This window comes from Pinus tabuliformis, chromosome 1_2, assembly GCF_031772625.1.
Source record: "Pinus tabuliformis cultivar Carrire ecotype Pingquan chromosome 1_2, CPIR1, whole genome shotgun sequence".
Lineage (NCBI taxonomy): Eukaryota > Viridiplantae > Streptophyta > Pinopsida > Pinales > Pinaceae > Pinus > Pinus tabuliformis.
In genome coordinates this window covers 168852507-168880484 of record NC_142298.1, presented here as the reverse complement: position 1 = coordinate 168880484, position 27978 = coordinate 168852507, and the positions used below count along the sequence as shown (strand labels likewise).

At 40.3% G+C, this 27978-nt stretch overlaps 1 protein-coding gene across 3 annotated transcripts in view; it reads left to right on the top strand.

Annotated features, from left to right (window-relative positions):
* Positions 1-7755, top strand: part of LOC149205025 (protein LATERAL ROOT PRIMORDIUM 1-like) — a 141218-nt gene extending 133463 nt beyond the window's left edge. For all 3 annotated transcript variants that reach the window (XR_016252402.1, XR_016252403.1, XR_016252404.1), the window contains one exon: positions 7001-7755. The gene's annotated coding sequence lies outside the window, so the exon portion shown is untranslated. The remainder of the gene's footprint in view (positions 1-7000) is intronic.
* Positions 7756-27978: the final 20223 nt, after the last annotated feature.

The window sequence follows — 27978 nt, the reverse complement described above, 5'->3', positions numbered from 1 at the left end:
TCCATTCCATGGGCACCTATAGTACCTCAACAATCTGCACTTTGCCCCACATTATTCATGAGATGATGCACTTGGGCCGGCATGCCCCCAACTAACTTATTAGTATGTACTTGTCGTGGCAGCTGATCTGAGGCCCAAATGAGGTTTGTCTCACCCCTTGAGACATGGGAGAGCTAAGACCATACTCTAAGCCCTCAAAGTTGGAGCAAAACTTGCCTATTCTATCACCAGGAGACCCATGAAACCCATTTTGTGCCCCAAACACAAAACTAGGGCCCACAGGATGATTTGCATGGAGATTGAGGGGTCAACCCTTATAATGTGATTTATGGAGCCCTCTACACTCGACTTGGCATTGGAGGAGCACAACGCTTGTCTAAAAGGGCCTATGTAGGCATGGCGTCAACATCTCGACCTCCTTTGTGGGCTTATTCTTGTGTTTTTCATTGGCTAGGAGGTTGGCTTGTAACCTCACTTAGTTTCAAGCCTATTATTTTACAATTAGAGGGGATTTTAGGCTAAATTAGAGATCATATGACATGTATAAATCAACGAAGCTCATTTGACTCTCTCATCATCATCACTTTGACAATTTGACCTCTTGTGAGAATTCCATACTTGTTCCTTCTTGGTTATTAGAGATATTTTGGATGCATTTCGATGTTTGGAAGCTAATTCAACTCACCTTTGGAGATATTTCTTTGGATAATGGATGGATATACTACATGTTGTGTTGTAAGTGCTTAATGTTGATGAAATTTTCTTTGAAATTGTCTAATGTATGGAATTGTTGCTTTTAGAATATGCTAAATTGTGCCCTAATTGTTGAAAATTAATTCTTGAAAGGCTATCTAGTTGAGTATTGCATATATTATTCATTGTATGACATGTAATGAATGCTCCTAGTGGAGGATTTCCTTAAACTCTCCATAAAACTCCATTTTCCTTTGAAGTGGGTAAATGCTAGAAATTGATACCTAGGGAATCAATTTTTTGCCTCCTTAGCAACAATTTAGCTCATCTTGAGCCTTCTAGACTCGATATACCCAAAGGAAAAGGTACTAATCCAAGTCCTTGATGGTCAACCTTACCTCTTGACTTTCCTCTCTTAAATTTTGGTTCTCTTAAGGTAGGATGTCTAAGTAAGGCTTAGAGCAAATTGCCTTGGGAGAGATGTCGTGGGAATCTAAGAGCCTAAACATCAACCCTAGGGTCTTGGCTACTTGACCTCCAAGTTTGGTGGGCATCCACTTATATTTTGCCCATAAAATCTCTTGCCCTAGATGTTGCCCTAATAAGGAAACCCTAGCTATTCTTCCTCAACTTGGGGATGCCTTTGAAGGTTGTATGTGTTTATTACTCGTTGAAGTATATGATAAGAAGCCTTTTCTCATCAATGCCTTGATCTCAAGAGTGCCTCAAACCCAAAGAATTCATGAAACACTAGATCTCGTGTCTCTTATTCCTAGCTCTCGCAGAGAAAGTGAAATGCCTTTTGAAGTATCATATCATAACTTTGAGTCTTTCTTGAGAGGATCTAGCCTATTACCTTACACCCTAAATCATTAGAATACCTTTCATAGGTGATTATACCCTATCGGGACTCCTCCCATCAGTGAAAGTCCATAAAGAAAAGGGGACTTGTTACTTTTTCTTAGGGCTATATTGTTCTTTTCTTTGATGATTGCATTTCTTCATTAACACATTAAATTCACCCCATAACATCATAACATTATTCATATTTACATCATTATTCAACAACATATGCAACTATGTAGAAAGAACAATATCATCATCATCAATGCAATGAAACATAAAGGAACAATAGAAGAAAAGCATTCACACATAGAGACACCAAGATTGGTCGAAGACAAGAGCAAAACCCACTATGGGGAAATGTAATGTCCTTTGACAAACACATTTGTAATAGGGTGTTGCTACACAATTTTGCACATTTTTGGCTAAGGAAGAGGACCCACCAATTTCGACTTAGGGACTTAGGAGGCAATTCAACTTAATTTGGTTGCTAGTGGAATGTGGGGGCCACCCACATGGGAATTCGAATAGCTTGGAGTGAAAGTTGAATGGGTGGATGGGGGGGCCCACATGAGGCAAGGGAGGCCCAAGGAGTTATAAGGAGGGAGCAACTCTCATTTTGGATTCATTCTTACATCTTGCAAACAAAATCACTTGACTGTTCACTTTGCTGTTTCGTCGAGTCAACTAGCAGTTTAGCCATGAATCTCTCAAGCGGGAGATTTAGCCTCTACTTCGGGGGACCATACGTGCCTGCTCTAGAGAGTCAGTTCCACAAGGATTTCAAAAGTTCCGGGGCAGTGAGATAGCATCACCATCCAGCGCAGAGTTGGGAGTGCATATTTCTGGGCAGCCAGAGAATACATAGAGGGAGATAGAAGCCAACAGAGATTAGATGTTTGCCGAGGGAGTTAGAGAGTTGAGGAAGCAACAATAGGCAAACATTCTTGCTGTGTTTTACAGCCAATAGAGCCAACACTCCAGCAGTGCGATTTGCTGGGTTAGGGGACTGCGCAGAGGCCACTCAACAGTTTTTCGTGGAGATTAGGAGTAGGTGTCTTAGGCTAAGAGCTCATCCGGGAAGTCAAGGATTTGATAAAGGGTCAGCTCAGCACTTTGGGGGCATTTCCAGAATACAAGAAGTTTCCAGCAGGCCGAGTTTTGCGGTTGCAGTTAAACTTGGGCTCCAAGGGGGTCGAATTTCAGAAGTCTAAACCAACCAAAATCCTTCGTGGGTTTTTCTGTGTTTAGGCCAAGGAGTTGGGGGTTAAAAGCACATAATTTTCCGGGCAGTAAAAATGCACCTTCAAGCCATTAGAACTTTAGGAGGAAGGCGGTTTTCTGGGGCAGTGCAGTGCAGATTGGTGCAGCAGCTGGAAAGCCTTCAGTTAAACCATTTTCTCACTTGGGTTTGGTCATGCTTGTCCATTGAGACAAGCCCAGGTGCACTATCTTGTCATCCATTGTATTTGGCCTTTAGAAAATTAATAAAATGGTTCAACAGTTCTATATTTGCAGCTTTTCTATGAATGTCTAATGAGTATTTCGTTTTTATAAATTGCTGCACAGATTTTTGTTTTATATCACTTGTATTTCCTATTTAGGATCACTACAGGAAAATCCTGTCAAATTCTTCTTCTTATTCGATTGTCATTGAATGATTTAAGAAAAGGGAGTACAATAATCCATATCTTTATCCATACAACTATCAAAACAAAAATCAACTAAACAATATCCATGAGATGAACCCAATCATGCTCATACTCAAAACTTTGATTCTGAACCCTGTAATGAATTGTCACTGTCTAAGGTCAACTTTCAAACACTGCGGTCAATGAGCAAAAACTTTGGATAATTGAAAAACCAAACCCTAACTTTCAGTCGCATGGAGGACATGTTGTGTGAGCAATTTCCACTGAGATCTCCCTGAGGCCCAAAAACCCTAAATTAGTGATGCAAGCTTCAAACCCTGCAATTTCACCTTCGTGCAAACCCATTCCTCCGCAGATCTATCTCAAACTTGTGCAATCCAAAAAAAACAAGAAAGAGAATAGAAGAATGTCTCATGATGATGTCCAGAAGAGGTTGAGGTCACTTGTATTTATAGCCTTCCAAGGGTGTCCAATTTGCTTTAGGGTCAGCGTGATCAAATATGCGCATGTGGGCTTATAATTCAAAAATGCACTTTCCCTTGTCCAAATTTGATGATCTTTAGGTCGATTTTGGTCCTTTCAAAAAGAAGAATTCAATGCTATCATCATCTCCATCAAATGAGCTGTCCAAAGTGGAATTTGGCCCTAGTTGCCAATTTTAATAGGACCTTGCCTGTGGTGGCAATGGGCTATTGTCCCATTGTTAACATTTAGTTTAGCTCCTTGTCTTGTAGGGCTTCCCTCTCCAAGGCCTGCTAGATTTTGTGGTAACAGGTCCCTTGGCAATTTTCCTTTTCTTTAGTGCTTCATATGCATGAAAATAACTAAATAATCGAGTTCCTCTCAGTCTAACCGACATTATGAGGGTCTCCTCACTGGTTTCCTTAGCTAACACAATTCAAGCATGGACTTTGTGGTCCAACTTTCAAACATAGGTTTATAGGTCGTCTGTGCATGGTGGTTCACAAATTGCTACCACTCTATGGAACACTATACATTCACCATGATTCAAGTCCACAGTCAATCATCGTCTCCCCAATGCTCGACCTCCAATTGGCTACACACACTTCTCTTGTCTCTAATGGCTACAATCTACCTGACACGCTCATTAGCGTTGCGTTACATTTGAGAGGTCTGGGGTATCTCCTCAAGTTATGTAATCAACGAGGCCCTGCTGCATGGTACACAACCCATGCTTGGGGCAATTTGGTACCTCCGACATCTCTCTTATAATTGCTTGGTAATCAAGTAGGGTAGCTTGAGCATCAAGGGTCAAAACTGTTAATTTCATGAAAGATAGGAAACTTCCCAATCGGTGTTGTAGTCTTGCTCAAGCAAGCTATCCTTTCAAACATTGGGATCCGTATAGGGTTGTCCACTTCTTTAGGTTTTGTAATTTATTATTAATTTTAACAGTATATTTACATCAAATAGCTTTGGCATGATATCCATGTTGGCCATCCATCATTATGATCCTTTAATTATATTTATAAAGCTCAAGGATTAGAAAAGGGATATTACAAATAAGCCCTTTTTAAGGGGAATTGATGAAGTGGTTCTTATGCAAATGCGGGAAAATGAAAAATTGTTAAAATTTATCTGAATTAGTAGTTTTAAGTTGAAGCACTAATTTCGGATCAATTTGAATATACACTGAACTTACTAATCAGCTACAATTTTATCAGCTACAATTTTATCAAATGCATTTGTACATGTGCTTCTGTTCTCTCAACCTGTCCCAACTTAAGTAGCAGTCAACACAGGACTAGCCATTGGTGCAACAAAAGAACTTTTTGTTTTGTTGTTATTTCATTAAGTAAAGTTAAAGATGTATAAACCTAGAATAAGTTTGTTTTCCTTGAAAAAATGGAGGAATCAATTCTTAGGCACATCGAAAGGATTAAGTTGCAGCCATGTATTTAAGACTATGATCTACATTTCTTCGATTAGTTCAAGAAATGTAGAAGGGCTAGGGGATTTGGCTATAGAAGTTATGCCCGAATGCAAAAGATCTCTACATATTTGAGACTGCCAGATATGAGCAGGAGATGGCTAAGGATTATCAATTGAAAACCTTCATCTCTCATCTGGAAATTTCTTAGTACAGATCCGACAAATCAAATTGCACTCTAGGTTGAACTTAATAACAACTATTAACCAATTGCATTGCTGTCATGTATTCAAGTTGAGTACACTTATTGTTCTAAGAAATTCCAAGTCGTACCCATTGTTGACAAGCTGAGAAAAACTTAGGCGGTCTGGTTCTCATGATTATACAAAATAAATATTCGTTGGATATATTTAAATTTTTATTTATTTGGACTTTCACTCAATGAATTTAAACACTAATGTCATTGAGAGAACATATCTTGTGCAACTTTTCTTACCCTTTCTATGCCAGAATCAGCTAAACGTGCAGCAAATCCACCTTTCTAGTCACAAATGGATAGGAATGTAGCAGAACTTGCACACATGAGCAAAGTGGTACTATAATCCAAGATCTGTGCATAGTGGAGTGATTCCCTTTGGAGTTTTGCTGGATTCTGAATCAACCCAAATCATAAAAAATTTGATCAGAGTTTTGAATTTATAGGAACATTGCCTTTCTGTATTGCCTGATTCTGGCAGTTGGAGGGAAGTTTGCTACAACACTAGCTCGTTCCTATGTTGAGTTGAAACTTTGAATTTGTCCTTCTTTGATGAGTGTTGCCATAGTCAAATTTAATCACTACCTTAGGAGTCTAGACCATGGATGAAGTAGCACATCATGGATTTGACTTACTGACAATAGATGTTCCACCAAATTTTGATGATGCTGGGAGTGGGGATGTATTCCAAATTTTCAGAGATGTGCGAGAGACTCCCTTTTTTAGGGATGTTGGAAGGGATTTGGAGTCTTAGGATTAGGGTATCCTGTCTCAGCAAGTCAGCTATTAAATATGTAAAATGATCCAATGAAAGTAATGCCATATGTTACAGTTTTTACCCCAGCTTTTGAGTGCTTGATTAAATAACCACATTAATTTTGGTATTAGAATTATTTGTTGTTATTATTCTCTTGAACAACTGAGACGACATCCAATTGCTTTAGTTTAGTTATGTGTTTTCCCATTCTTTGTGAAGATATTACATAGTTCCAATATTTAATAGCTGAAAAGATTTCATAAAAAGAAAGCAAAACCCTTGTAATCTTTAATGAACAAAATTTAATCTTCGTTAAGTGACAACAATTTCCAGGCACAAAAAATATGGCAGTTGTCATAGAATATCACTTCCACAAAGTTTTGGAGATGTTTGTTTTATACTTATATCAAATGTTAGGTTGGTTCTGTAATTTAATTATCTTATTTAAATAATTTTGTGAGCGTTGAGTCATTTCAATAGCAAGTATACATTTTCAAGTGTTCTTTTTACATCATAGGATCAAATCAGTAAAACAATTGTATAAAACTGCAGGGGTGGAAACCTGTCATACAACATTGTAAAGCTTTAAACTAATTTACGACATCCTTTTCATGAGTTTATACCTTTATATGAAAAATTCATGATGGTGATTATCAATGTAAGTTGGAACAGTAAATCTTATCAGAGAATCATCTACCGAGTCCGGTGGACCAACAGAGTAAAGCTGTGAAAGGTGCTTATTAGCAAGAATGTTGCACAATTTTGACTAAAAGAATCAGAACTCTCTTTTATTAAATCTTTTCATGGAACTATTTAAATTCAAAAAGAGGCAACAACATAACAGTTAATAGATCTTTTGATTGCTATATTTAAGAAGTTTTTTTATGTGTGTTTCTATGAAGATGCAGCCATCAGGGCATCTTGGAGTTGCTGGGATGCCCTATCTCTATAGGGATTTTCCCCTGTGAAATCCACTTCTGCAGCTACAATGGCAAGGGACGTTTCCAGTGTAGTATCGAAGCCCAGGGAGCATAGGGAGCATATGGGATGCATTGCCGCCGACCCTTCCAGTGGTTGCCAATGGCTATGATGCCTCGGTTTCAGGAAAACAAGAATGTAATAAATCTCTAATGCATTCGAAGTTTTCCAAATTGATTTAGGCTGTATCTGTAAGTTAAGACTTCTCACTATGTTCTGCTGCAGCAGTTCAAACCGTGAACGGAAAATTTTCTGCATAATAAATGCTGGAATACAGGTCCATAGAGCCCCTAAGTTACAAAGAGTTTGGCGTGGAATGCTTCAGGCTATTTCTAGGTTCAAAAACATTTTATACGAGGCAAAACATGTTCTATGTTGAAATGCTGTACCACAGATCTGCAACCTTCTAAAGCCAGTTTTCATCGGAAAATCCAATTGGTAGAGCTCTGGATGGTCATGCTTCCCTAGCCTCAGTGGTTCCAAATTCTAACTAGAGCCAAGCTATGTTATATAAAAGTCAATTGTAGGGAAAACCCACTGGTTTTATGCGTGATAGATGAGTTATCTCACTGTGTCTGGTAAGGCTACTGTTAACAGAGTAGTTAGCATTGCCTTTTGTAGACCAGGATTGACTTTTGTATAAACTTTCTTTTAAGATATAAAAGGTAATACCCATTCAAACACATTCCCATTTCCATTGGCACAAGTAGGAATCATTTGATATTGATTCGACTGTCTCCTTAAATGTTTTCCAGTCTTTTATTGATCATTTATGGCAATTTTTATTGGATTGTTTGTGTCTATCTGCTGATTAAAATCAACTCTAGATTTTCTGATTGGTCTCTTGAAAAATGTTTTTCTTTTTTCGAATAAAAAGTAGAAAGAGAGAGAAGAGAAAAAGATGATTAACATGCCTCTTATGCGCACAAGTATTAGTGTAATTTGATGAAGTCATTCATTCTGAATATTATATAGAGAATATAAACCAGATGATAGAACACAGAGACCTAGATGTAGAAAATACAGGAAACAAGGTAACTTTCTCACTGATAGTTACGTTTTTTTATCCTGTTCCAGGTGACCTGGCCATAGATCTACATGTCCAAAAATGTAAATAACCCCATGTATTTGCGTTACTTTCCTGGCATAAATTCTAATAGTCCGATTTTAATCTGGTGCCTATGCTGATCATATTCCTTCCCAGATTTTGTCCTTGTCTGGTATTCTTTTGATAGCCCTCCTTGCTGCATATTATATCTCTAACATTAGTGAGCTGTACTTTTTGACTCTTCTGTTATTTCTGCGGCAATCGTATCTCTCATTTAGGAAGTTATAGGTGGTGGACATTACTGTATGACTTTAAAGACTGAACGATTTATGCAGTGTAACAGCTGCTCATCAAAGAAATATGTCAACATTACACTTCAGGATGATTATGGAAATAGAATCATCTTTCTAAGTTTATCATTTGATAAGGAAATGCCCTGTTACTTTTGATACTGGTGGCATTTAGTTTGTCTCTCTGGTTGAACTTGTATCTCCTAACATGGATAACATATTTTGTTCATGGCAGTGCTTTGATAAGAAGCTACCTTGAGGCTGCAGCAACTCTTAGCAAGATTGTTAGATTCATATATTGATAGTACCCAAATCCCTTTTTTAGGGTGTCATTGCGGAAAAAATTTCATGGGTTTCAAACTTAGAAGCGCTGTTTTGTAACTTGAATGACCTTATTTGGCATAATTTACCATTTAACATGATTCATCTATAATCAGTTTATGTAAGGCTTACAGGACCAGAGCATGGCAATTTGTTGAAAGCAGAAGACCTCTGTAAAATAGTTGCAGATTTGATGGACGGGGTTCTTTGACATTACTTTTTCCTTTAGTCATTAGAAAGGACAGGATATGCTGCATCCTTTATCTCTTCTTTTAAAACTTCATGTGTTCAATGGCTACTTATTGTGCCTGACACTTATTGTTGTAGTGTCGACTGGGAAATGCTTTGCAAGTTCTAGTGAAACCTGTGCTATCTGCTATAAATAATTGTGTGATGCATGTTGTCTTGAGATGCCTTTTCTCGTTCTTAGAACGAAGCATGAGTAAACTGTTGTATAAACAAAGTTTAGTTGAACAGTTTTAACTAACACGGCACACAAAGATTTAAAAAAAATGGAGCTAGTATTATATATTAAAGAGCCGGTTTATTGTATATTCCCCACACCAAGACTGACCTTTTGTCTTTCACTCCTCGACAGTCTAACAAGAGGTTTGAAATGAATGAAACTGCAATTCAATTTGATCCGTGTACCAGATTAAGTACCGGTTCAAGGAAGCGTTTTGCACAAGTTGGAAACTCATATTATTTGTATTGGCTGACGGCCACAAAAGAGATTTTCAAAAAGTTTCTTTAACCTCAGGTAAATATTCTGATTTTATTTAGGAGTTGGTCCACAACATTTCCTATAGGAGATTTGCTACAAATTTATCCATGATTTCCCATAGATGGTTGGTAAATGAGATTTTCCTACTGTTAGGGAAGTTCTAAATGTGTATTGTTTCACATTTGGATCGATTCCTGTTATAGTTGGTTATAGATAATAAATTGAGTGGTTGCTCAACAACTTTGAAATTGGTTTTTGTACTTTACTTTGATTATTGAGGTTTTAAGTTTTGAGCTTATTACCATTGAGTCTATGACAGTTTAATTCAGGATATTTAGTAATGTCAGAGGCTTTTCTCTACCAATGAAATGCATATTTTGGGGAAACCCATTGGACACTTCCCCTCATTCCAAGGATGGTACATAGGGTAAATTGGCTGGTCACATTTTTTTCTGAACTAACCCAGTAGGAATATTGAATGAGTCTCACAATACTCACAAAGGCAGACAACTTGGGGACTTGACCCCACATTCTCCTTCTTATAATTCACAACACTACTCGAGCTAATCAATTGGGATAGTAATGTAACAGCATATGAACCCCATCCAAGAGATTGTGTTGCTTATAGGCATAGGGACATGTTTGGTGAAGCTTTGAAAGACAAGCCTAAAGAAGTGAAACAGCGAGGGTGCTCCCTTAGGTGACACCTGTGCCATCTTATTCTTGTAAATTTTCTAGAATATAGTCTACTTAAACGCAAACCCAACAACTTTCCTTTGGCAGTAGTGGTGAATAATGAACGACCTAATAAATGTGTTATTTCTTAAGGATCTTAGATTGGCTTCAAATTTGTTGGTGCCTATTACCCACCTAAATGGGTAAAACCTATAGCAGAAAACTTTTCTCCTATTCTTGACAACTAGCTGGCCAGCCACATAACTAGCAGCCCATAACAACCACCACTCGTTGATGATACATCATTATATCTCTGTCACTTACATCAGCCATATGCTTCTCACCCATCCGACATGAGAACATGGACAAAGGTGGGATTCCCCCCAAAAGGTACATTAATCATTTTGCAATGGGGTGCTTATGCTTGTTTGTAATTGGGCATTTGATATGGATTATGCGGTGATCTGGAAGAAGGATAGACTTTGACCTAGTGTTATCAGGATCAAATTGAACTGGTTTGAATCAGCCAATTTGACCATTTTAAGCCCAAAACTTGTTCAAACAGGTGATTTGTACCGTTTTGAACCTACCGATTTTGTGATAGAACCAATTGACTTGGTACAAAACTGACCATTTTCACCAAACCGGTTGGTTTAGTCCTAGTCCAATAAACTTGCATAGAACATAGCAAGTGGGACTTGTTTTTCCTTTTTAATCTTTCAATTTTTGTCTTGGCTGGGCAATAGCCCACAATAGGTGCCTAATATTCAAGCTTATGGCCCTACTATTGGTATGCAATTCATGGTAATATTAAATTCTTAAAGTAAAAGTGACATTTTGCTTTATTTTTTATTTTCATCCATTTACTTAAATTTTTAACATTACCAAGAAATGACTCAGGATGTTTGAGAGGTGTTAAATTTCACACTTTCTCTATGTTGTTTCAATTACTTTTAGCTCAATTTAATTAATAATCTTTCATCAATAATTAATAATTGCAATATTTTCATTCAACAGTAATTGAAGATAGAACAATAAATGCAATGAAAAAGGAAACAATCTACACATCAACAAGAGACACTGAATTTGGTTAAAGGCCAGGGAAAAACCCATTACGAGGAAAACCCTTTGAAATTCTTCTTTTATTAGGTTGTCATAAAATTTTCAAAAGAGAGTACAATGAGCTCAATACAAAATCATCTAGCAAAATTAACCCAATAACATTCAGAAATATGTTCCCAACATCAATCCAAATAAGAGACAACTTTTTTGTTTGTGGTCAATTGCGGTCAAATGTCAAAATTTAGCCTTAGGGCCCAACCACAAGGAAGAAGAGGTCTGTGTGCAGTTGAGAGTTTGCACCGCACTGTTGAGCTTGCAAGCGTGCAGTTATAGCCAAAATCTGTGTGACAAGCTTCCAGTTGTGATCCAAAACCATAGAACACGTGTGAGCTTCGAACCCGATTATCTCGGACTTGTACGGACCAAATTTCTCTACCGAACTTCAAGCATATGCGAACCAATCAATGAAGAAGAGAAAAAGAAGATGCTTGGTGATTTCCAAATGAACTTGAGGTCACTTGTATTTATAGCCTTCCAAGGGTGTCCATTTTCTTGTTAGGGTCGAACTAATCAAATGTGACATTGTGGGCTTCCATTCAAAAATACACTTTCCCTTGTCCAAATTGAGCGCTTCAAAATTAGTCCTCTTGAAAAGAGGAATCTAGTCCCATGGTTGGAAAGTGTCATTGAGCTGCCAAATTAACGCTCCCTCAGCTAAGGAGAAATTCTAACCGCATCATGTAATAATCATGTGTATCTTGTCATCATATCATGTCCCATCTCTACTCAAGTCTATCTGTTGAAGCATTCTCGAATATAAAGAAGAAGAATCATTAGGGAGCATTAGCTACCACCCTCTATAACGTCGAAGAGTACATCTCAATCTGAAACAATATAAGGAAGCACATCTCAACCTGAAACTACATCAGGGAGCACATCTCAACCTGAAATGTCATGGACGAGAAAAACATCTTCTACCCCATATCAAGAAATAAGAGTTATACGGGAGAACATCTCAACCCATCCTATTTCCCACTGATCTTCCCAACAATGACCTTCAAGAGTCATGTGGTAGAACACCTGATCATAATCATCTTTTGTTATACACCTCCAAGCACTCTCTCAACGCATTGGCCAGACAGGGAACAATATTCCCAACAAGCCCAGCTTGTGGGTATGATAACAATTGAGGTGTACTCTGCATAGACCAAGATAGGGGAGCTAACATCTCCAACCCTATGGGTGACAGATAAGGGAGCAACATTTACAACCCTATTGTCCAGAGATCCCTCAACCCCAAGAGACCGAGATAGGGGAGCTAACATCTCTGACCCTATGGGTGACAAATAGCAGAGCAACATTTAGGACCCTATTATCCAAAGATCCCTCAACCACAAGAGCCCTCCATATCAATTCCTCACCCTAGGAGGCTAGATAGGGGGGAAGAACGGATTCACATCCATCAGTCCAAGCTGCTCTCTAAAGACCAAGAAATTCCCTTTCGACAAAGCCTTGGTGATAATATCTGCAATTTGTTCATCTATTGATATATGGTGGAGTCTAACGGCTCCTCTCTTCATTATGTCTCGAATGTAATGATATTGAATATCCATGTGCTTAGACTTATTATGAAATACGAGATTCTATGCCAGACGGACTCCACTCTTGTTGTCACAATATATCACTGTAGTGTCTAAGCTCTGCTCAAATAACTCTCCAAAGAGATTCCTCAACCAAACTGCTTTGCAGCTAACAATGCTAGCGATAATGTAATCTTCTTCGATGGTACTCAACGCTACGAACTTTTGCTTCCTGCTCATCCAATATATCATGGCAGATCCAAGACTAAAACAAAATCTAGACGTACTCTTCTTGTTGACAACAGTTCTTGCCTAGTCAACATCGGTATATCCATGAAGTTGAACATCTCTAATAGAATATCTCAGACCGAGGGTGATCGTCCCATGCAAATATCTCAAAATGTGTTAGGCAGCAATCCAATGTCCATGGAGAGGAGCGGTCATGAATTGACTCAATGTGTTCACTACAAAGCATATGTCAGGATGGGTGTTCACTAAGAACATCAGAGCCCTAATTAACTATTTATAGTCCTATGATTAGCCAAATCGGTTCCTGCAACTTCTCCACATAACTTCTCGAAATTCATTTCCATCACTGTGGGTAGGTACTTTCATTATTTCATTCCAAATTTCTCCAACAACTTCACGAATTGTTTTCCTTGTGAAAGGAAAATATCACAGTGCCTTTGCCATACCTCAAGGCTTAGAAAGTGGTGCATGAGTTCAAGGTCCTTCATCTCTCCCTCTTACACTCGATCATTAGGGGCTCAATATCTGTCAGGAATAGATCATCAACATATAAAACCAAAATCAATGGCATACCTTAGACTACCTTGAAGTAGAGGTTGGGATCAACATTGCTTCTTGTGAATCCTAACTTCACCAGATAACTGTCTATGTGGACGTACCAAGCTCTCAGGACATGCTTCAAACCATACAATACCTTCTTCAACTTGCAAACATGTGTCTTTTGATCCTCTACTTCAAATCCCTTTCGTCGCTTAACATACACTTCTTCTTGTAACATGCCATGGAGGAATGATGTCTTCACGTTCATCTGATGAAGGCTCCATCCTTGACTTGTGGCAAGAGCAACTATCGAACAAATGGTTGTATATCGAGCCACATGTGAAAGTATATCGTCGTAATGTTCTCCCTCATTTTGGGAGAATCCTTGGTCCACGAACCTTGCTTTATATTTCTCAATGCTACAATCAACTCCATGTTTGATCTTAAATAGTCACTTTGAAGTCACCACAAATTTCTCCTTTGGTATTGACACAACAACCCATACATCATTCTTCATAATCGATTCATATTCTTTGACCATAACATCCTTCCAAACTTGCTCTTTTACAACTTCTTCAAAGGTGGTAGGTTTGGCTTGAATCATAGTGCTCATGGCTGCGACATATCCTTGGTACCTGCATGGCCGCTTTCTTTTTTAAATGATCTTCGAATGGGGATGCATTTCTCGTCATCCTGTAATGTGTCACGAAGCCAAAGTGGCCTCTTCCTGGCAGGAGGATCACATGGAGGAGGATCTAAGGGGTCCATGGGCTCCACGGGATCATCAACAATCTGTCTCAAATTTAGGTACGAAAGGACCATCTAAAATATCCATATCATCATTCTTCTTTTAAGGAGGAGGAGGTGGAGGAAGGTCTCTTTCTATCCTAAGGGCAACAACTTCATCAAACGTTACATACCTGCTACTTTTAACCTTCCTTTGAACAAAAATATATATTCTAAATGCTTTAGATTTCTTAGAATACCCAACAAATGTATCGTTTCTTCCCTTGGCTTCCAGCTTGTTTCTTTTGTCCTTCGACACATGGAAATATATGGGGCAACCAAAGATATGGAGATGGCCAACATCAGGCTTTGCACCCATGAACACTTCTTTGGGGGTCTTCTAGTCTAATGTTTGATGAGGCACCCTATTTTGAACATATACAATAACATTCATTGCTTCTACCCATAGGAAGTTTGTCAACTTTTGATCATGGAGCATGGCACGAGCCGCTTCGATAATAGCCCTGCTCTTTCTTTCAACTACTTCATTTTTTTGGGAGTATAGGGCACAATCGTCTCTTTCTTGATACCTTCCTTCTTGCAAAAAATGATGAACTAATTCGAAATGTACTCTCCACCATTGTCAAATCTGAATATCTTGATTTTCTTCCCTGTTTAATTTTCGACCAGAGCTTTGAACTCCTTGAACATTTCGAAGGCTTTGTCCTTGTGCTTGAAATAATATATCCATGTCTTTCTTCAGAAGTCATCAATGAAGGTGATGTAATAGATATGGCCACCAATAGAATGTACGGGCATCATACCACATATATCATAATGAATGATTTGGAAGATGTCATTCATCTTATTCTCACCAGAGGGGAATGGTTCCCTTGTCTTCTTTGCACTGGCACATCCTGGACATACTCCATCATGTTGGGATTGAACATTGGGAATACTAGAGACCAATTTCTTCAATTTTAGAAGAGCATCATAATGTAAATGGTCCAAGCTTTGGTGCCATAGATCACTTTGATGATTAGTATCATGGATCAATGCTAGAGGAGGTATTCTAGTGACTCTATAGAGTCCTTCAAATCTGGATCACAATGTAAATACATCTCCTATAAGAGATCCAACAGGCCAAGTAAGAACCTTTCTCTTGATGAAGGCAACTCTCATCCCTTTGTCTTCCAAAGTAGATATTGATACCAAACTTCAATCCTAGCACATACATCACATCATGGAGCAAAACAGATTCCCTTGAATCCAAATGAAATTTGATGGACCCAAAGCCTATAATGGGATGAGTGGAGTTGTCTCCAAAAATAATATTCAAATTTGACTCCATCTTTACCAAATTAGAGAGAACTTCCTTAAACCCAGAGAAATGATGAGTGACCCCACTATCAACCAACCAACTATCCCACAAATCTCGAGGAAAAGAACTCGTGAGTGCATAAATAAGAATATGTTCAAATTGATTGGCAACATTACTTTAATACTGGAGTATCTTGACTTCTTTTGAGGATGATGATCTTCTTCATGATCACTTGGAACATCTCTTCTTCTTCTTTTATCTCTTCCATTGCGATCATTCCTTCGGTCATCTCTTCTTCTTCAACCATCAAACATGTTACTATTGCTTCTAGTGTTGTAGCATGGACTATTGTTCTTCTCAGGGCAATCTCGAGCATAATGACCTTTCTTGCGACAATTGTAACATTCAATGTAAGATGATGCCTTATCATTCCTTCTCTTTGTATTCCGAGGAGGAGGCTTTCTTGAATTTGATGGACATCATTTTTCTTTCTTCTTCTTGTTTTGAGTGATGAATGCAACATGCTCTCCCTCTTCATATTTTTGAATCCTTCCTCTTGATATCATCCTTGATTCTTCTTGAGTGAAATTTCCAACAATCTAATCAAATGATGGGAAGGTGTTGTTGTTGCTTATGGTAGTAATGAAGGTTTCCCAAATGGGAGGGAGACCTTTAAGAGTTACAATCACCAATTCCCTGTCAGACACAATTTCCCCAACTCTTTGCAATTGATCTCTAAGATGAGATATCCTCATAAAGTAGGATTGCATAAACTCTCGTTTGTTCATCTTCATGTCTTTGAGTTGATCTTTCAAGGAGATGATTTCATTCAAATTGTTGACTTCATACATGCCAATATCTTATCATACATGTACATAGACTTCCTTAAATTTCCAACATATGCAAGTAAACTATCTTGTAAACCATCAACTATAATTTGCTTTGCTTTTAACTCACCTTTCGTGTACTTGTTCTTGGAAGCAACGTAAGCATTCTCTGGAGGCTTGGGTAATTTTCATGAATGTATTCCAAAACATCATTGTTATTAGCAATGATCTCCAACGTTATCTACCATGCAACAAAGTTAGATGAATCAACGAATTTATCATGGTCGAAGAAAGATGAAGACATCTTGATTTGATTAGATAGGCTTCTTCAACTTTCCAAAGATGATTGCTTCAAGGCTTGTCTCCTTTTGGGCTTGTCCTTCACCTTAGCTCTGATACCATGTTAAATTTCACACTTGCTCTATGATGTTTCAATTACTTTTAGCCCAATTCAATTAGCAATCTTTCATCAATAATTAATATTTTTGCAATATTTCTAATCAATAGTAATTGAAGATAGAACAATAAATGCAATGACAAAGGAGACAATCTACAAATCAATAAGAGACATCAGATTTGGTTAAAGACCAGGGAAAATCCCACTACGAGGAAAACCCTTTGAAATTCTTCTTTTATTAGATTGTCATAAAATGTTCACCAGAGAGTACAATGAAGTCAATAGAAAATCATCCAACAAAATTAACCCAACAACATTTAGAAATATGTTCCCATCATCAATCCAAATCAGAGACAACTTTTCTTTTCTGTGGTCAAATGTCAAAATTTAGCCTTAAAGCCCAATCACACAGAAGAAGAGGTGTGCATGCAATTGAAAGTTTCCACTCGCACTGTTGAGCCTGCAAGCTTGTAGTTATAGCCAAAATTTGTGTAATATCCCGTTTCAAAGATTTTCCCCAAAACCCTAGTAAACTCCAACCAAATACGCACAAATAATATAATAACCGGGAAACTCAAAGGGATAAAAATAACAGTGGTGTAACATATAATAATATAAGCATGAAATATAAGCAGATACCCGAGAAATGCAGAGAGAAATGCTAAGACATTTTATTACACTGAGTAATTGAATGAGTACAGGAGGTGATCAGAAGGATGGCACCTCGACTTGCACCAGGCAAGTGAAGAAATACACTTAGAATAACAAGGAATGGCCTCTACGTGGATGTTGTTGGAAAAATGTCATGTTGCTGCTACTGCTGGAAATCAAAAGTGAATTTGGGGCTGTTCCCCTCCTTAGAAAATGCTGAAACTCTAGAATTCGCCCCTACTTAGAAAACCCAGAAAACCCAGAAAGCTTTTCTGAAATGGCCGACCCCTGAAAATCGCCCCCTCGGGGATTCACGCAATCCCTCAAGGCCATGCGCTGCCACCGAGTAGAATCCTCCAAAATATTGCTTGAAACTCTGCCAAACCACTCCAATATGCAAGAGTTGAGCCCTTGCTCAATATCCCTGCTCAACTCCTCCACAAATCCTCAATCCGGAACTGCTCTGAGAAGAACTGCGTCCCTCTCTCTCAAGATTGTGCAGTCTTCCAATGCTCAGCTCCACCTCAATGCCAAAGATCAAAACTACTGCAAAAATACTGCTGAAAATACCTTGCCCGAGTAGGCACTCGAAGTCCCCCGGGGCTAAGGGTGAGATCTCCGAACGGAGACACTCAGTGCACTAAACAGTGCTGCAGACAGGCTAAACAGCCAGCGTGCTCCAAGTCGAAGTGACTAGCTCAAATGCTCATAATTGAATGACAAAATGAGGGGGCTCCTCTCTCCTTTATAGCATTGGCCTCTCCGAATCCCAAGGCTCACCTCCTCCAATGTAATCCCCTCTTGCCATGTGTTCCCTTTCCATCTACGCAGTCCCTCCAAGTGTCTGCATGGGCCCCATCTCTGCATGGTCCTTTGGCCCCCCCTTGGCTCCCCTTTAAGTCACAACGTTGTGCTACTAGGAAGTGACTTTTATTCTAAAAGTGAGTTATGTCCCCTTTTCCTCACCTTTTTATTTACAAATAACTATAGAAGGCAAAATTGAGCAAATTTGAATATTCTAATTATCCATGGCTAATTAGGAATACTATAGTCTCCCCCGGAAAAATGTTGCTTGTCCTCAAGCAACTAAAGTGATGGATGCTGCAAAATTTTCTCACTCTTTGAAGTGGCATCCTCATCCGGTAATTTCTTCCACCTCACCAAGAATACCCGGACCGTCCTGCTCTGTAACTGCCTCTCCCTGGTATCAATAATAGCCTCTGGCCGCAACACCAATGCCCCTCATCATCTGTGGGTGGTAGCTCATCTGTCACTGTCACATGTTGTCCCAATGCCTTCTTCAGGCATGATACGTGGAAAACGTTATGAATCTTGCTGCCTTGGGGCAGCTCCAACTCATATGCTACCTGTCCAATCCTGTGTATCACCCTGTATGGCCCATAAAAGCGGGGCTTGAGCTTCTCAGCCCCCTTCTGCTTCAGTGATGACTGTCAGTATGGCTGTAATCGTAGGTAGACCAAGTCCCCTACCTCAAACTGTCTCTCCACCCGACCCCTGTCAGCATACAACTTCTGCTGGTTCTGTGCTGTAGCCATGTTATCCTTGAGAGCTTGGAGAATATCCTGACTCTCTTGGATCCAAATCTTGGCTCTCGGAGCCTTGCTAGCACCAAACATCACGTCAGCAAAAGATAAAGGATGATATCCATACAAAGCATATAATGGTGACATACCGATGGACATGTGATGTGTAGTGTTGTAGCAGTACTCCCCCAGATGCAACTACTTCAGCCATGCTCGCTGCTGTCCACTGACATAGTTACGCAAGTAGCCCTCCAGCCACTTGTTAACTATCTCTGTTTGCCCGTCTGTCTGTGGGTGATAACTAGTACTCGGTGTCAACTCCGTCCCCACCAACCGGAAAAGCTCTTGCCAAAATCCGCCCATGAAACGACTGTCCCTGTCACTAGTGATGGTTTTGGGAAGACCATGTAAGTTGAAAATCTCTCTGAAGAACAGCTCGGCCACCTACACTGCTGTGTAGTGTGCGGATATGGTGAAAAAGTGTGAGTACTTTGTTAGTCGATCAACGACGACAAAGATGTAATCCTTGCCTTGTATCATGGGCAACCCTGTGATGAAGTCCATCAAAATACACTCCCATTTCCCCTCCGGAATGGGAAGAGGCTGTAATAGTCCTGTTGAATGTTTCATCTCCCCCTTGTTCCTCTGGCAAACATCGCACTCTTGGACATGCTAGAGTATGTCCTCCTTGAGGCCCTTCCATGAGAACCTCTCTCTAATGGCCTGTTGTTGGGAAAAGTATCCAATACGGAATGACCCTATCCCACTCTAAGGGTGATAGTACCTCAGCAACAACCGAATGCAAAGCTATTCAAGATTACTTCTTTATGAGATGTAAGAGAGAGGAGAAAGAGATCCACTAACCGTTATCTTCCGCTAATGGTTGATCCAATCTTCCCTCTTTGCTGCTTGCTCCCAACTCCTTGCTCTTTCACTGGCCCAGCTACACAGAGATCCTGCAAAAGCACAAGAAAGGGAAACTACAAGAAGCATACATCCATAACTGATTCAAGGATTAGAATAAATCAAATATACAAGCATCAATACGCCACAGAGACACATGCATATAGAAGAACCTCAAATGCTTTATTAATGGAAGAAGTAAAGTTCTGAGAGTGTTACAACCATAAGAGGCCCAATCCAGCAACACCTCCCAGCAGAAAGAAATCTCCTCTTCACCTCCTTCAAAGCAATCACCCAATAGTTCTATGCACAAACCAACAACACTTCCTTACATTCACAAAATTCCAGCCTCCTTAGACCTCATGAGAGAGCTCTATATATAGGAGATTTGGAGAAAGGATGAGTCAGCTTGAGCTTGGCATGAAGCTGACTAGTGTCCTCTCCCACTTCAGTTATACTTTAGTTCTTGAGTCCACTTGGAGTTTCTTGCTTCCACTTGGAGATCTAGATCCTCTTACTCATCACAAGGCGAATTCCCTGATCCAAGTGTCATTTTGGAAGCTTCCTGGGCATTTGACACCTTGCAGAATGACTGTGCCACTTGGCCAATCTCGCCCAGCGCAGGTAGCCTTCATTGCTTTTGACATTCAACGCAGGTACAGAGTGGAGCAGTTGACATTCAGCGCAGATGCTCAGTGGAGCAGTTGACATGATCCAGAATTAGCTTGTTTTTGAGTGTTTTCAGGTGGAGAACTGATTTTCAGTGCTGTGGTTTGCTGACCTTGTTCCTCTAGGGGTAGGAACAACATGTTTAGGGACTTTGGATCCCTCAGATTATCGACATTTCATGCTTCATGCTGTAAGGCACAAAAATGTCTATAACAGTTGCCCCCTAAAGTATGAGGTCGTTTATCGGGTGAAATGCTTTATCAGGAGGATCCGAAGTTCATTCAATCGCTGAGAGGTGCCCTGTAATAAAATACAATACAATACATTATTTTTCATTCTACTTTCATGATCTAGCTGAGGCGGGCATTCCCATGCTCAGCTTTATAAATTCATTTTAGTACATAGAACAGACGATCGTCTGATGGTAGACTGATAATTCTCAGCTGAAATTATCATCCTTTGAGTAGGATGATCATCTGCTGCAATGATGTACATAACAAATGTCTTTATATTTCCTGAATATATGTCGCAGCCCGGATGGATGAAACTAGATCCGGGGTCTTCAAACTCGTTCGACCTTCACTCTAAGTACAAGTCGATCCATGTGAGAATTGCGCTGAAGTCGAACATGGAAAGACATCGCTTGATTACCGGTCAATAATGTAAACCGTTAACAAGCGCGAGAGGAATCACCAATAATGACAATGACCCTCAAGGTACTGCAGTACAATTCACGTGGTGTGAATAAAGGACTTGGCGTCGAACACCACGCAAAATCTTCTGGTCGAAGGTCATTGATGTATACCTGTCGCCGGAAGTGAGAAACTTGCCATTGAGGCATGCAAGCTTCAAAGTACTGAGGGGGTTGTTCCTAGATGAACTTCTTGGATAATGAGCTGAAGTCGACAAGAAGCGATCCGTCAAAGGAGGGCCTTAATGAATCCCACATCAATGACACGGAACGGAGCTAATGATTTTAGTGGAGGTGAAAACAATCTGTGAAATATGATTCAGGGTGGCGATCATGGGTGGATGAAGGATAATGTATGGCAGTGGATGGGACACGGTTGACTCTTTCTGAACAACATCTCTTGAACATATAACGACACTGATGTGATGGATCGGTAGCATTACCCCAAATGCGGATGGTTTGGCGAGGACCATGGTGATGAGACCGGTGAATGAAACAACCCAACCCGATGTGATACGGAGGACAAAGTGTCATGTTCAAGAGCGACTTGCTACCATTAAAGCTTTGAGGTTCTCCCAATTTTTCCCCAGTCATTTCTGACCAGTACCTCTTTATTTTTGTCAAGCTTGAGGAGGATAACATATGCTTGTTCTATAACCTGCCCTTCGGGCAAGCCCATCGTTATGTTTTAACGAGCCTAGCGATAGGGAAACTCGTTCTCGTCTAAAGACAAGTTTGTCGCTATTTAATCATTTTAACGAGTCTAACGACAAGGAAAACTCGGTCCTTTTCAATTTTAGAGAGTCTGAAAAAGGTACAGAAAGTTAACTCCAAAATTCCTTTTTCGTCATCTAATCCCTTAAGTCCGAAAAAGTATAAAACACTACAGAAGGGATGAATTTTCGATAATTTTAACGAGCCGAATAAAACGAGCGCTCGACCTTTTTGTGTAATAATCCCTCAGGTCCAAAAAGATTAAAATCTAGAGGAGGGATAGCTCTTCCGGTCCTTTTAACGAGCTGGAAGGCCAAAACTCGGCAAACTTTTCATATTTTACGAGTCAGATGAAAAGAGCTCAAAGAAGACTCGTCTTTTGAGGAACGAGTGATAAACAGGGATAGAAGCAGATTCCAGGTACAGGTTGGAATATTCCAATCACGGCAGTGTCACAAGGATGGCTAAATGAAATCACTCTTCGCAGCTGTTCCTCAAAATGGGTAAACAATCATATGGAGGTAAACGATCGGCCAAATGAACGGTGGAGGTGATGGCTGCAGCAAAACACGACCAAGGTCTTTTTACGGTTGATCAGGGTACATTCTTAATGGTTATTTACCGGGAAGTTCATTTTTTAACGAGCTTAAACTTGCTCAAAAGCTTATGTTTATTTTTTAACGAGCATGAACTATGACGCTAAAACTGCTCGGATCTCGCTTTTCTATTTTTTAACGAGCATAAATTCCGCGGTAAAACTGCTCGAATCTCGCTTTTCTATTTTTTAACGAGCATAGATTCCGCGGTAAAACTGCTCGATATACCAGTCATAAGATAAGAAATGTCTCCTGCAAGATTCCAATTTTTATAGAGCTTGCACCTCACATAAGCTATGCTCCTTCTCATCCTTTCTTTATGCAAGTTCAGAAACGGCTAATCCCAAAAACAGATAAATAACCGCTCCTAGCTTGCACTCCAAAAGGTTTGCATGCCCCCAGGTATAAAATACAATTTCAAGGCTGCCCCTCCTCTCCTCCATCTCTGCTTTTCTTTGGGTGTTCACAGCTACTTGTCGTCTTGCTAGTCTAATGTTAACGATACTTGTCTTCTCGTTATTTTTAACAGGTCTTATGCGGTACTTGTCTTCCCGTCAGCCTAACTTTTGACAGCTCTTTTGCAAGATTGCAAGAGAAACAGCTACTTGCGACAAGAGAAGAACACTACTCAAAGATAAAACATTAATGTTATTGAGGGAGGCTTGCCTCTTTCTGGTTACCCAAAGACGGTTCTATTTGCTGCCGCAAATCAATCTCTTTCTTTGGCAATGTCTACCGAAATAGACAAGGATGAATGACTCTTTGTCAAACAAGTAACCTTGACAAAAGAATCTTGTTCTAGAACAACCCCTCTTCCTTCCACGGACGGGGTACGGACTAGTCATATTCTTTCGCGGAAATTCTACCTTATACCCAAGGTTTCCTCTGCCCAAAGCAGACCAGGATGCATGCCCCCTAGGTTCCAGTCCCATCTTTCCGAATCACTCGCACTCATTGGGAAGGAGGACTGGGGGTGGAGACATTTCTTGAGTGAATAGACCATTGAGGGTTGGTATGTGACTATTTGCGATGCGTGATCCCGAAAATGAAAGTTGGTCTACGAGCTTGACCATTCTTCCTTCGTGTGGAAAACACATTACTCTAAAGAGTGAGGAGACTATAGCTCCCATGCAATATATATAGTCTCGTCCAAGGAGTAGGTTATAATCCAAGGGTCCTTGAACGACCATCACGTTCATCTGAACGGTCTTTCCTTTCAACGTAACAGGTACATTGGGGAGGATCCCTAATGGTCGACTGGTTCCTTTATCAAAACCCGAGAGATTTCTTATCTCAGTCAAAAGCTCTGGGGAACCCAGTGCTTTCCAAGCAATAGAGGAAAGGATACTCACAGATGCCCCTTCATCAATGATAGTTCCAGCCATTACCATTCTGTAAATTTGGACTATGATTCTGAATGGTACACTGGCTGGTAACCGGGGTCTGCCTAGTTGGTTCCAATCAAAGGACACAACCAGGTTGCTTGGCGGTGGGACCGAATACACGGCCGGATATGACCCTGACGATGTTCCTTCCTGCGATAAAGGAATGGGCGCATTGCCCTGATGCTCATCAGAGTCGGTGTTGATGAAAAGAATCTGGATGGTGTCATCCTTACTCTCTTCAGTGAGGGTGTCATTTGAAGATGAATCTTCAGTGACGGTGTCATTTGAAGATGAAACCTCTGAAGGCGGAACCGGGTCAACTGCCGTATCGACCTTTAGACTTTCGTCTGGTCTGGATTCAGTAGGTTCATTTTCAATGACTGACGCTTCAGCTGACCACTTGAGCGGGCCAGCTGTATTTTCAACCAACGAAGGACTTGGCACGAGTTTTTTGTATCCAGGAGGAAGTCTCAACGGTGAAACCGGGCGATCTTCCAAAACTCTCTTCGCTTCGTCTAAGAAGGGACAACGGTGGATGGCATGATTGCCTTCACACAGTCTGCAGGGGGATCTTGATCCCCCTCTTTGTCTTGAACCTTCACTTTCGCTGGTTGACGGTAAGCAATCAACATGGCTCTCAGAGGTTGATGCTCCCGAATTGTGCAACCGAGGGGACCAGTCCCTTAGTATCCGGGGAATATAGGGACAATCTCTATGGAAGTGGTCTCCTCTACATATGACACATGGCGATTTAGGCCCGGTCTGTGCTGTGTGTGGATTTTTGTTAGATGTCTTTTGCTTGCCCCCAGTCGCCTTAGGCTCCTTCTTCTTCTTCTCCTTCTTCTCCATGGGAGCTTGGCTTTTGCCGGCTCTACCTTGCGAAGATGAAGGATTGGAGGAAGAGTTATAGGAAATTGAAGGCTGGTGGGCAGCTCTAGACTGATCTAACTGTTGACTCGACTGTTTAGGAACCATGGTGTTCTGAACTACATTGGTTGAGAATAGCCAAATAGGCAGGCCAATTGTCAGTCCTGGAAGCGACAATGTGGCCATGTGGGGCGCACCAACTTCTCCCCAAGAGGAGAAAGGACTAGGATTTCCATCATGTGGAGTTCCTTGGTTGGGGCGTTCCATGTTCTCAACCTAAAGATCAACGTAGGAATAGGAGGTGATTATGTTCCGTTTAAAATGAATTTTATAACGACGCTTTAGACACAACTTGCTTTTTCACTTTTTAAGAGTCGAGAAAAAGCTAAAGATGACTCTAGTCTCCTTCGATGTTTTAACGAGCCCGAAGTGACAAATGCTCGGATGGACTTTTTCAGTTATAGAGTTTGAAAAAGGCCAAAAGAAACTGCTCTGGAGTTCTAGGCAGAGGGTGTGCCAAACTTTTCGCAAAACCACAGAATACGTTTTACGGTACGAGTGGTCGATCTTCGTGAATGCTGTGTTCACTGCATTGCGATCAGTAGGGCGGCTGACACGGTTTCCTATTGGATAAAGGCTTTGTTCCTATAGGGGTCTCCCAATATATACGCGACGGTACGTGGGAGCACAAGTCCGTATTGATACTTATCGCTTCACCGTGGAGGAATCACCCAACCACTCAACGCTAAGATATCACGTTTAACGACGCCGGAACACGTCTCTAGCTTAGACCTCTATGTGTTTGCGTTATGTTTCAATGCGTTGTTATGTAAATTCAATTCATTTTAATGTTGATCTTGTTTAGCAGTTTGCCTTTATGGATCACCACGAGATGTATAGTAACACTCCTAAATGCAGTCTAAGATGATAAGCAAGCTTTTCAATCTTTCAACTTTGAAAATCTTAACTACTGAGGGAAAAGAAAGATAACACCTTTTCACACAGATCATAGAGCACACACTAATGCACTTTTTCCTAAATCATCATACAAGCTGTCATAATGCACATGCACAATGCAGGTATTTCTTTTCTCTTTCTTAATGTTTGTGCGACACAAAAAGAAAGCTGTTGTATAACTTTGAATTCAATTTCAAGTGAAAACAAACAAGCTTGTCCAAAATCGAAAGACACCTTAAGATTTACTTGTTTCGACACTAGAAATGTATAAATTCAAACCATATGACGAAAGCAAAAGCTCAATCAGCTATGAACAGCAAACAAACTAACTCTTAAGATCAAAACGACACTTTATCACAGGTCTAGATCTAAGAGGCCACAGCAAGACTGGTTCACTTTCGTTATGGGAAACTGTAAATGATACAAGAAATACAGAAAGAACAAACACAGTTTCTTTATACAACCGAGGCGGAATAGTGACAAGGAAAGTTGGTTTCAGATAGGCACATTGATTGGTAACAGGCAGCAAAAACAAGAGTGAAAACAGGGCAAGAAACAACAGGAAACCCCAGTAGCACAAGGCAAGACTGGTCCAGCGCAGGTGGGACACTGTCTGTTTGACCTTCAGCGCAGGTAGCCCCTTCGGGAACTGCGCTGAAATGTAGACAGCCTTTGTACAGCCTGCACTGAAGAACGAAACTTTTGTTTCTCTTGGTTTCCGGGTCACAGATTGCTAAAAAATTCACAGTTTTTGCTCAAATCAGAAGCTATCAGTCAAGGACACACTAAGGGATGACAAGGAGGATGAAAAGCTATCACTAAGAGCTTATTAGAGTCCTTGTGGATCAGCTCTTCAAATCATAAACATGCCCAGAAACTGAGCTAGAGTAGCTGCCCTCTACTTTGCATTTGAGAGATTCAAATGCAGTTCGATTCGGTACTCCCTGTGTTTATGAAATGAATAGCAAAAACACAAACAACCAACAAGATACGATCCCCAGCGAAGTCGCCAATTTGTTGTTGGGAAAAGTATCCAATACGGAATGACCCTATCCCACTCTAAGGGTGATAGTACCTCAACAACAACCGAATGCAAAGCTATTCAAGATTACTTCTTTATGAGATGTAAGAGAGAGGAGAAAGAGATCCACTAACCGTTATTTTCCGCTAATGGTTGATCCAATCTTCCCTCTTTGCTGCTTGCTCCCAACTCCTTGCTCTTTCACTGGCCCAGCTACACAGAGATCCTGCAAAAGCACAAGAAAGGGAAACTACAAGAAGCATACATCCATAACTGATTCAAGGATTAGAATAAATCAAATATACAAGCATCAATACGCCACAGAGACACATGCATATAGAAGAACCTCAAATGCTTTATTAATGGAAGAAGTAAAGTTCTGAGAGTGTTACAACCATAAGAGGCCCAATCCAGCAACACCTCCCAGCAGAAAGAAATCTCCTCTTCACCTCCTTCAAAGCAATCACCCAATAGTTCTATGCACAAACCAACAACACTTCCTTACATTCACAAAATTCCAGCCTCCTTAGACCTCATGAGAGAGCTCTATATATAGGAGATTTGGAGAAAGGATGAGTCAGCTTGAGCTTGGCATGAAGCTGACTAGTGTCCTCTCCCACTTCAGTTATACTTCAGTTCTTGAGTCCACTTGGAGTTTCTTGCTTCCACTTGGAGATCTAGATCCTCTTACTCATCACAAGGCGAATTCCCTGATCCAAGTGTCATTTTGGAAGCTTCCTGGGCATTTGACACCTTGCAGAATGACTGTGCCACTTGGCCAATCTCGCCCAGCGCAGGTAGCCTTCATTGCTTTTGACATTCAGCGCAGGTACAGAGTGGAGCAGTTGACATTCAGCGCAGATGCTCAGTGGAGCAGTTGACATGATCCAGAATTAGCTTGTTTTTGAGTGTTTTCAGGTGGAGAACTGATTTTCAGTGCTGTGGTTTGTTGACCTTGTTCCTCTAGGGGTAGGAACAACATGTTTAGGGACTTTGGATCCCTCGGATTATCGACATTTCATGCTTCATGCTGTAAGGCACAAAAATGTCTATAACATGGCCTTGTAGGTTTTGGTAAACCCCTGATGACCTGCCAATGGTGAATCATGTGACGCCTGAAGTATCTTCTTCTTGAGCTGAGACCCCTCAG